The 9,755-nt window shown below is 38.5% G+C and overlaps 1 long non-coding RNA gene across 1 annotated transcript in view; it reads left to right on the top strand.

Moving 5' to 3' along the window:
* LOC116184815 (uncharacterized) overlaps positions 1-9,755 on the top strand; it is a 37,618-nt gene that overhangs the window by 534 nt on the left and 27,329 nt on the right. Inside the window, exons 1-2 of the long non-coding RNA XR_004149494.3 lie at positions 1-5,125; positions 8,262-9,755. The exon at positions 1-5,125 is cut by the window's left edge and continues 534 nt beyond it; the exon at positions 8,262-9,755 is cut by the window's right edge and continues 27,329 nt beyond it. This is a non-coding gene — a long non-coding RNA (uncharacterized LOC116184815). The remainder of the gene's footprint in view (positions 5,126-8,261) is intronic.

Raw genomic sequence — 9,755 nt, 5'->3', positions numbered from 1 at the left:
TATTCAATAAAAGATAATATGTGTATCATTGAGAGCTAAATTCTGCCTCACAGATGTGACTTGTGTTGTGGGACTGTGTTGCATCACACTCCAGGGTTAAATTAAAGTTGGCCTTCCTTCTCACAGTTTCCAGTTCAGGTGATTCTATCGCAAGCATTTTATTATATGTCTAATGATGTTTCATATTTTTCTTAATCCCTGGCTCCTGAAATCACACAATTCACTGGGGCTTGATGTTTTCATTATAAGAAAAGTTTCTAGTCCTTATAGGATAAAAGGCAGTGTGAAGACTACAAGCCTGAGAATACTCTCATAGCTGGATGAATGAAATGTAGCCTCATATAGTTTTTATTTGTTATTTGTATCCCATACATTTTAAGCCTACTTATTAGTCTGGATGTCTGATTGATGACTTTTGAGCTCCTGTAATCTTTTTCTGATTGTGTTTATCTATAATAATTCCTAGTATGACAATTTCTTCTATATTTTACCATAACACATTATGTATATATATATGTGTGTGTGTGTGTGTGTGTGTGTGTGTGTGTGTGTGTGTGTGTAGTTTTGGATATATGGATACATAAAATATAAGTCCAGAGAACCTAAGTAGCTGTGGGCTAGTATGTATTGGACATAGACACAAAGAGAGAAAGTCTCAGGAAAGTAAGGACTCTTTTCAAGTATTACTTATCATAATCAGGGCCTCCCACCTCATGATCATAGAGGAGCTACATGAGTCTTCAGAAATACTCTCTTGAGTGAGGGAATTAATATGAAACATCCTCTACGTCCAAAAATGACTGTCTTTGCTTATCTACCCTTGTAGAAGAATATCAAATGAAAAAAAAAATTCGTTGAAAGATGACTCCCAAGAAGTACAGTGTTGATTACTTTGATATATCTTAGTTAATTCTTTCCAAATGTCCAAATAAGGACAAAATACAAAATGGTGACACCATTAAAAACTATGCTTGTCATTATAGAAATACCCATAATGGTCCCATGGAAAATTTTACCCACTTCAAGAGAGCACCAGAAAGACTGAGGACTATGGCTGCATCAGTGTTGGCTGCAGCCAGCTGCCAACTCTGTATAAACTTCGGCCACTGACAGTACTTTCAGCCAGTGGTGTAACAACTGTACACTCCTGTCATACATTATACTTAGGACATCTCCTTCAAATCAGAATTCTTTAATCCAATCTGGGCCTATTGCACTTGTCTCCCTACTGCTCTTTTCCCCTTCTAGGTCATATTACCTATGCATTGAACCTTTGTGCTGCATCTGACTCTTCCTTCTTTGATGAGGAACATGTTGCTCAGGCACCCCAGATAATTTTTCCTCATATTTGCCTTCTGTAACAAAGATATTTCACTCATAAAGTACACACTAGCTGTCACTTGTATCCAGCACTGTATTCCTCTGTGGAGGACATGTCACCCATGATAGCTAAGCCAGCTGTCACTCAGGCACAGAACTTCCAGCCGTATATCTAGGGCATGTCACTCACACACTTCAGCTGTCCCTTACACCAGATGTCCTTTAAATCTAGCACACCATTCTACATGTATGTGTTCATTACAGCTGTCCCTTTTCCCTGTCGCTTTCCTCTCCTGTTTAGTAAATGTCATTCAATTGTTCACTCCATCTGTCTTCTTCACTACGTAATCCCTTTTCTGTCCATATACTATGTCACTTAAAACTCTGTTCTACTTGTATCTTATGGCTGCCTGTTGTACCTACCACATTATGGTAGGTGTTCAAGAGTAATTTAGATGCTTTAATAAGTCTCTGAGCATGCGGTTTAATACTTACCATTAGCACTCAAAATTCCTTCAATTTATCAAGTGTCTATGACAGGATGTTTTCTCCAGTGAAGTCTTTCATGTTATCTGAGTTTTGATAGGAGTATACGAGCAAAATCTCTCTTGCCTAGTCAGTGCTAAATTTCTTGAAGCACCAATTCATGCTTAGAGTCACAAAATATTCACAAATCAAGTGTTCCTCCACCTTTTTTTGCTTGACAGATCCATCACAATAATCATTTTCAGAGCATGCCTGTCCATCAAAAGGCAGAGAGGTTCTCCTTCCCCTTCAACGAGAGACTGAAAAGTATAGGTTCAAATCAGGAATACACTAAATTCTTCTTCCTCCTTTACCTTTTTCCAGCTGTGGTTTAAAGTGAGATCTTTTCTGCAGTGGGAGAGTACCCCAACCAAGGGATATTACTCACTTTTTAATTATTCTCTCTTATTTAATCCTTCACCTTGGTATTTTTAATATATCAGCAACTCCCCATGATAGGGTGAGATGTAAACTTCTGACTTGCAGATTGACTCATGGTTATATGTCAGTCTATGGTTATATTTTATGAAGAATGTAAACACAGATTAAAGAAGGTTTTGAGAAGAGGTCTCTTGGCCAGATGCCCTCACCAACAAGAGATACATGCATTTTGTCGGTGTTCTTTCAACTCTTCCTGAAAAAGAAATTACACCACAAACACCTTATTATATAAAGGGAAAGTTCCTACAGCTCTACTATTCTTCTCACTGATTTCTATCATCTATCTTCTGGTTCAGTTTCCTTCCTTGAGATACAGTGTACTGTGGGTTGGTGAATGAGAAGAGGCAACTGGCTGTAAGTTTGCCTTAAAATCAGAAGTCATAGTGTTAAGCCCTTTTCAACAATTTAACCCTTTACTTGTGGTGTGAAGTGCATAACAAGAAGAAGGCAGGAGATAAACAATAGTTTGGTGCATCGTAATTTCAAATAACTTCATCTTCCTTGCTAATGAGCAATTGAATCTTTAACTTTATGTTTTTCTGTCCACAACTCACCTTTTGAGCCATAACTGTGGTTTAAATCTTCTGTATACCAAACTGGAACTTTTAGGTACTTACACAATATCCTCATCTTTAACACCCTTGTTCAAGCCCTCGTTCCTGAAGACTTGATTTCTCTAATTTTTCTGAATGTCTTCTATCACCCCTTTTCTTCAAGTTTTCCTAACTTCTTTGGATTCTCTTAAAAAAAAAAAACAACAACAAAAAAAAAAACCCAAACCAAACCAAACCAAACCAAAACAAAAAAACAAACCCAAAACCAAGACTTTTTCATTGAAATGCTAGGCAGAAATTGCATGGGTTTGACAAGATGCTGCAGAGTGACCTCTGAGGGAATATGCCACAAACACTTTTATGCTGTTCACAGCTAGGCTCAGCTGCCCTGAAACAAGTGTTAGCACTCCATCATGTGGTAAAAATTTAGCAAGTCACAGAAGCACATGGCTCCTTTGCTAAAACAGGTTCCAAAAATACCATATGCTTCTGTGGGAAAGAAGAAATGGAGAAGATACATTTAAGGAGACATTACTGGAGGCATAGCTCAAGATGCAGTCTTCGAAGGAGGAGCTCTGTGTCAGAGGAGGCCACCTCTGAGGGACAAAGGCTCACAGGAAACTCTTGGCAGGGAAACCCCTGAAAACCCCTGAGAGGTTGTAAACTGTTCTAGAGCAGAGCAACACCAGGAAGAACCAAGGATCTGAAATTAGCCATCACACAGTGTCTGCAACCACTTCTGCCCCTCAGCACCTCACCAAAGGAACTGGGATAGATTAAATGGACCATACAAAGAAAAAGGAGGCTCTGAGGCTGGTAAGGGAGGAAAAGGTCTGTTTGACTGAAAGTGAACTTGTTGAAAGGAAAGAGGAGATGTCTACCTAATACACAATTAGAGTGATGTTTACTCAATTCAGTAACACAACGTTTGTACTTCTGGTCAATAGTTTCATTAATTAATTAAAATGCCAGGAGTCAGACTATTTTGCCTGTGACAAAGAGTAAGGACATATTTATGTGGTAAAGACAAGCCCACAGTAAGGGGACAAAAGAGGTCAATCTTTCCCCTTTTTTAAGAGGGAGTATTCTTCTACATTAAATATGTGATCAGTTTGTAAGAAGTTGTCAAGACATTTAGCACAGAGGACTTGGGTTCCTCTAGGCTATTTGCAGTCACAGAATATTATGCACTTAAAAACAATTATTAAAAAACCCACATACCCTGTTAGACCATTACATATATCCTATATGTAGGATGGAATCTTATTATTTTGATAAATGTAGATGCTTAAGATCTTGGTCAAATTAAGCATTCCCTTGATCACTTCGTGAACCTAAAAACCAAAACCTTTCTCAGTGGGATTTATAGGAAGCCTATGGGCTTTCACATTGCTGAAACTACTTTTGAGGATTTGAATCTAGTTTACTAACTCATAGATCTGATTTTTCCAAGATCAAGTGTCCTGCCATCCAGAAGCCAGAGCCTGTCCTAATAAGGCTTTAGTTTGACATCTGAAGCAGGGAAAAATCTTTACACTTGCTTACTGCTTGTAGCTGAGTGTGTCTCTTCATGAATAAATCTTCATGTATAACAGCACAAAAAGTTATCCTAAAAATATTGCTTCAAGATTTTCCAGTGAAAGCCCTTTCTATGTAATCAGGTTCAAAAAATTCCTCAGTGAAACACCTAAGAACTGGGTGGTGTCATGACTCTTAATATCCTCATAAATGGATAACACCAGAATTATTTCACTGAATGTGTTTATAGTGAATAAGGTCGTCTACACCTGGGGCGGGCTCTCAGAGGTGCTGACAACACTACTGAAGCTGATTGCCTCAAAAGAAAATACACATGGTTTTAGTTTATGTCTGCCTGTAACTTACTAAATGTATTTACAGGCTTGGACTTGCAACCTGCTGTGTGGATACAATTGCATCCATGTGTGGACCATGGCAAAGAAGAGAAGACAGATGATCTTCCTTACATGGACCTTTCCCATATATGCACAAAGCAATTAAAAATGAAAAGCCATTGCCGCTATATTTGTCTTCTCCTCACACTGAACATCATTGCACTGTCTGCTGTTGATTTGCAGAGGTCATGATCTTTCTCTGGCCATACTTTGCAGGGAGGGACATACGTCTCACAGTGGTTTCTGCGGTATTTCTCCATGGATTCCTTTTGTCACCAGCAGAGATGACTACCTTCGAAGCAGACTAAAACCAGCAGTGAGCTCCACTTTTGTCAGGAGTGGCTAAGATAGTCCTTGCCAACAAATGAAAAGGTTTGGTCTTTGTCCTAAAGTTTCTACCTTGGTTCAGTCAGAGATTTTTTCCTAAGAAGAAAGTATTTTTCTTGACTATAATCCTCTATCTGGAATGTCTACCAAATGAATGATTTGGCCACATAGAACATTCATGATGAGCTCGAGCCTGTTGAGAGGGGTTGCTTCCTCATCTGTATTTTACCAAGAAACAGGCCTTTGTCCTGACTAAATAGTTCATAGCTAAATAGTTTAAATTATAAAAGCAGTCATGAGCTTTGTTAATACTAATAAAAATATGTGGGTTCTAATTTTAGGGCCAGTACTTGACCTGACAAGTTGCAGTTCACTGACTTGAACATCTTTGATGATTATCTCTCTTAATGTACGCTGTAATAATGTCTCTGCTTACTAACTACAATTGCACAAAATTAAGATGCATCTGAACATTTAAAAATGGTGTACCTGGATATTTTAAGGAACTATCCAAAGGACTTTTTGAACTTTTGCAGATAATGTTAATCAAGCTAGGGATTCAGAGACTAAAAATAACCCTATATGGCAGGAAGAAAGAACTGGGAAAAATCTGGCCAATTAATTTTTCATAGATTCTAGGCATAATATTCTGGCATACAAGGGAATCAATATGCGAATATTTAGGGAGATTCCAATTAATAATTAAAAGTAAGCTTATTAAAAATAGTCAATGCTTTAAAAAATCTAATCACTTTCTATGTTGTAATTACTGACCCAGATCTCACCAGTTATCCATGCAGATGGAGTCTTAGGTCCATGTGGAATGGTGGTGGAGTCCAAGGGGCTCTGCATGAACAAAGGGTTTGGTCAACGTGGAGCAAATTGTAGGAATGAAGCCTGTGTAGATAGGATAGAATAACATGGATAATGGACTAAAATAAGACATTATACAAAGTGCTACCTAATACAGATTTGATGACTTGTAGATAAATACTCATTAAAAGTGATAGATTTCAAATGGGTTGACAAAGGGGAGAAGAAAGTAATTACTAGGGTAAGGCTTCTCAGGGGAGAGCATTATCTAGGAGTGCCAGGCAGCATCACTGTGGTCACTACTGGAATCCATCTTATTTCTAATGACAACTTTGCTATCTCAGCCATGGAAAGTACAGAAGATTCACTAATTGTGCTTGGGCACCAAAGGCAAAATTTTAGAGATTAAAGAGAGTAGTCATGTCCATTATGCAGATAGAAGAGATATTTCCAAAGCAACAGGTGACAGACCAACAAATGCTTCTCCCTTGCAACCACTGTTGAAGTGCCAAAGTACTTATAAATACTCTTCAGAAATAATAATACAGCCACAACTGACTTTAATAGTTCTCACTCAAGTTTAAAACTCTTCAATTTCTTTATGAATTGAGCAGTTAAACTCATAGGCAAATAGTAACTATGGCATACTCAAGTAATGATAACTTATTTTTAAGACTGGATTTGTGTTTGATTTTTTTTTTTGCTCATTTTTCTATCTCTTTTGTGCACCTGGGGTAAGTATTGCTTCAAAGTGCCAGCTATGAGGATCCAGAGTGAAGCCATGTACAGGGTATGGGCCACAGGGGGCTTGAGTTTATAAGGCTCTATAAGTTCATGCCCAAGTGCCATCCAGCTGTATGAAGAACTAGATCAACAAAGCTTCACTTATGCTATTGCTGTGTGTGAAGGAAGGTACTTCTAAATGTAGACAAATTTGTAGGGTCCTGAAACAACAGATAGAGGGACCTCACTGGGTTTGTTCAGCAAAGTTTCTTAGTCTTTTAAGTATTCTGTTACATATACTGAAATACTGGACCCCAAGTTTAAGATCAATGACTTTTATGGAAACTTGTGCTGAAAACACTGTAGCCAGCATGCTGGGCAGGCAGACCTATGTAAAATTAAATGGAAAATTCACTTCCAGAATGTAAATGCTTCTGAGCATATCCAGAATCCAGTCCTTGAATCCAGGAAGAAATGTACAGATGATAACCTCAGCAGGTTGAGCCTGAAGTGCTAAACCTCAGCAAGCAACCTGAGGATTCAACTTGGAGTTAGGTACCTGCAGTGGCAGTTTGTGCCAGTGTCCTTTTGAGTGTGTCTAGTTATGAGCCCCTGAGAGTGTTGGCTTAAGTCCAAACTCACCTCTTGAGTTACTTTCATTAGCCAGTCTAGGTCTAAACATGCAAAGTTTCACTAATCCTCTTTGCCATGCAATCCAGATATTTTGGCTGTTTAGCTCTTTTACAGTTTCCACCATGCAAAAAGTTATTTCCACACAAAACAGTGTGACTGTATATCCTTGAAATCAGGGTTTACATTATATATAACACACCCTAATCTGGAAATTAAGGGCAGATATTAAGCAAGAATTAAGTTCAAAGTAGGACTTTTCAACTTCTTTACAGAGCAAACACCTCTTCCATTTCTTATGTTAGTGTGGAGCGAGTGGGCATGAACTGGGGAGCTGGAACAGACATGATACCAAACAGGAGCAAATGGTTGACATCTGTTCCAAATATCAGCACAAGAGCGAAAATGTGGGGGCAATGTGTCTGAAACAAAGTTTCATTTGAGGGGAGAGTCAACATAATTATCAAACAAAGGAGACAAAAAAAAAAAAAAAAAAAGAAAGGGTAGATGAGAACTATCTGAAAAATAGCAAATAAAAAAAAGAATAAGGGTGACAAATACACACAACAAGTATCACAAGAAATAATAAATAGCTTGATTGCAAATAAATTTGTGTCTTGTGGTTGACAGAAAATTCTTAACTGAACTATACTAGATTGCAGAATAAACTCATGCCCTTTTACATTTTTACAGCATAGAAAATCCACAGGGAACAGCTGCAGTTAAAAAAATTAGGCATAGGTAAAACTTTGTTTAGGGGTTTTGCATTACCAAATATGAGGGAAACTGTGTGAGACAGAAACCACCAGTGCAAACAAGACTCTCTGGTGTATAATAAAACTGCATTATCTTTCTGTAAAGCTATCTTCTTTGTAAAGATAAAGTTAGTAAATTCTTCATATTTTCTACCCAATCACTTGTTTTCTTAAAGTGATTTTTTTTTTTTATTTCTTAAAGAAATAACATACTTATGATTCCATTCCTCACTCAAATGTGTCTGAAACTAAAATTGCAGATTAGAGAATTACTGGAGAGGAACAGACAGACAAAGAAGTGCAGACATGTGGAACCTGAGTGAATAATATCCATTCCTCAGAAATACAGGTAAAAAAATACTATAGTCATATTACCATAATCTATGGACAGATTCACCTGTTTATAACTCTCTAGAAATCACTTAAGGATTGAAAGGAGTATTATATAAATACTATCTAGGTATTTCCTCTGTCTGTGGTCTTTTAGATAAGGATTAGCCTGAGAGATGGAATGTTAGCTGTACTGAGATTAAAAATTATTTAATCTTGTTTTCAAAGGTTGAAAGGTGTATTGGGTTTTCATGGCAAGGTTTTGGTAGTAAGGTGGCTATAAGAATAGGTCTGTGAGAAACTGTCAGAAACTTTCCCCAAGTCTGGTGAAGTCAATGCCAGCCATCTCCAAGACAAACCTACCACCTGCCAAACCTATCCCAGTTACAGTGCAGTTAAGAAAGATGATGGGGGAAAACTGCACAGCAACAGCAGGGAAGAGAGGAGTGAGTGAGACTATGTGAGAGAAACAATTTTTCAGACCAATGAAAAAGGAGGGAGAGGAGGTTTACCCAGCAAGACCAATGGAGAAGATCTTCATGAAGCAGGTTCTCCCCTTGCAGTCCATGAAGATCCATGGTGGAGCAGAGATCCACCTCCAGCCTGATGGAGACCCCATGCTGGAGCAGGTGGATACCTGAAGAAGGCTGTGACCCTATGAGAAGCCCATGCTGGAGCAGGTTCCTGTCAGGATCTGTGGTCCCATGGAGGAACCCCCACAGGAGTAGATGGTTACTGAAGGACTACAGCCTGTGGAAGGGACCCATACTGGAGCAGCTCAAGTAAAACTACAAATTCATGAAGGACTGTCTCTCGTGGGAGAAACAGCAGGAGAAGAGTGTGAAGAGTCCTTCCCCTGAAGAGGAAGCAATGGGAAATACAGTGTGTGATAAATAGGCTGCTATAAATAGGATCCCATTCCTGGTCCTCCTGCGCTGCTGGGGGGTGAGGAGGTAAAAAACATTGGAAGTGAAGTTGAGCCTGAGAAGGAGGGATGGGTGGGGAGGAAGTGCTTCATTATTTGGTTTTATTTCTTATTATCCTGCTTGGATTTGATTGGTAAAAACATAAATTCATTTCCCTAATCAAATCTATTTTGCCTCTTTTTACCAGAGTGGTAATCAATGAGTGATGTCTCCCTGTCCTTATTCTGACACATGAGCCTTTCACTGTAATTTCTCTCCCCTGTTCAGTTGAGGAGGGGAGTAAAAGAGGGGCTTTGGTGGATGCTTGGCATCTGGCCAGGGTCAGCTCAACACAAGAGCAAATTTCACAGAAATCTTTCTATAAAAGCAACTAATTTTACATGTGAGATGCAAACAAATGACAGTGAAAAAAAGAGCTCCACACTGGACAAAAAGATGTAAATGAAGAGATGAGGCATCCAATTTTATATACTTGAGAATAGGAAATATTAATGCAGG

Source organism: Lonchura striata, chromosome 1A (assembly GCF_050655825.1).
Source record: "Lonchura striata isolate lonStrDom1 chromosome 1A, ASM5065582v1, whole genome shotgun sequence".
NCBI classification, from domain to species: Eukaryota; Metazoa; Chordata; class Aves; order Passeriformes; family Estrildidae; genus Lonchura; species Lonchura striata.
This window is presented reverse-complemented; position numbering and strand designations above follow the sequence as displayed.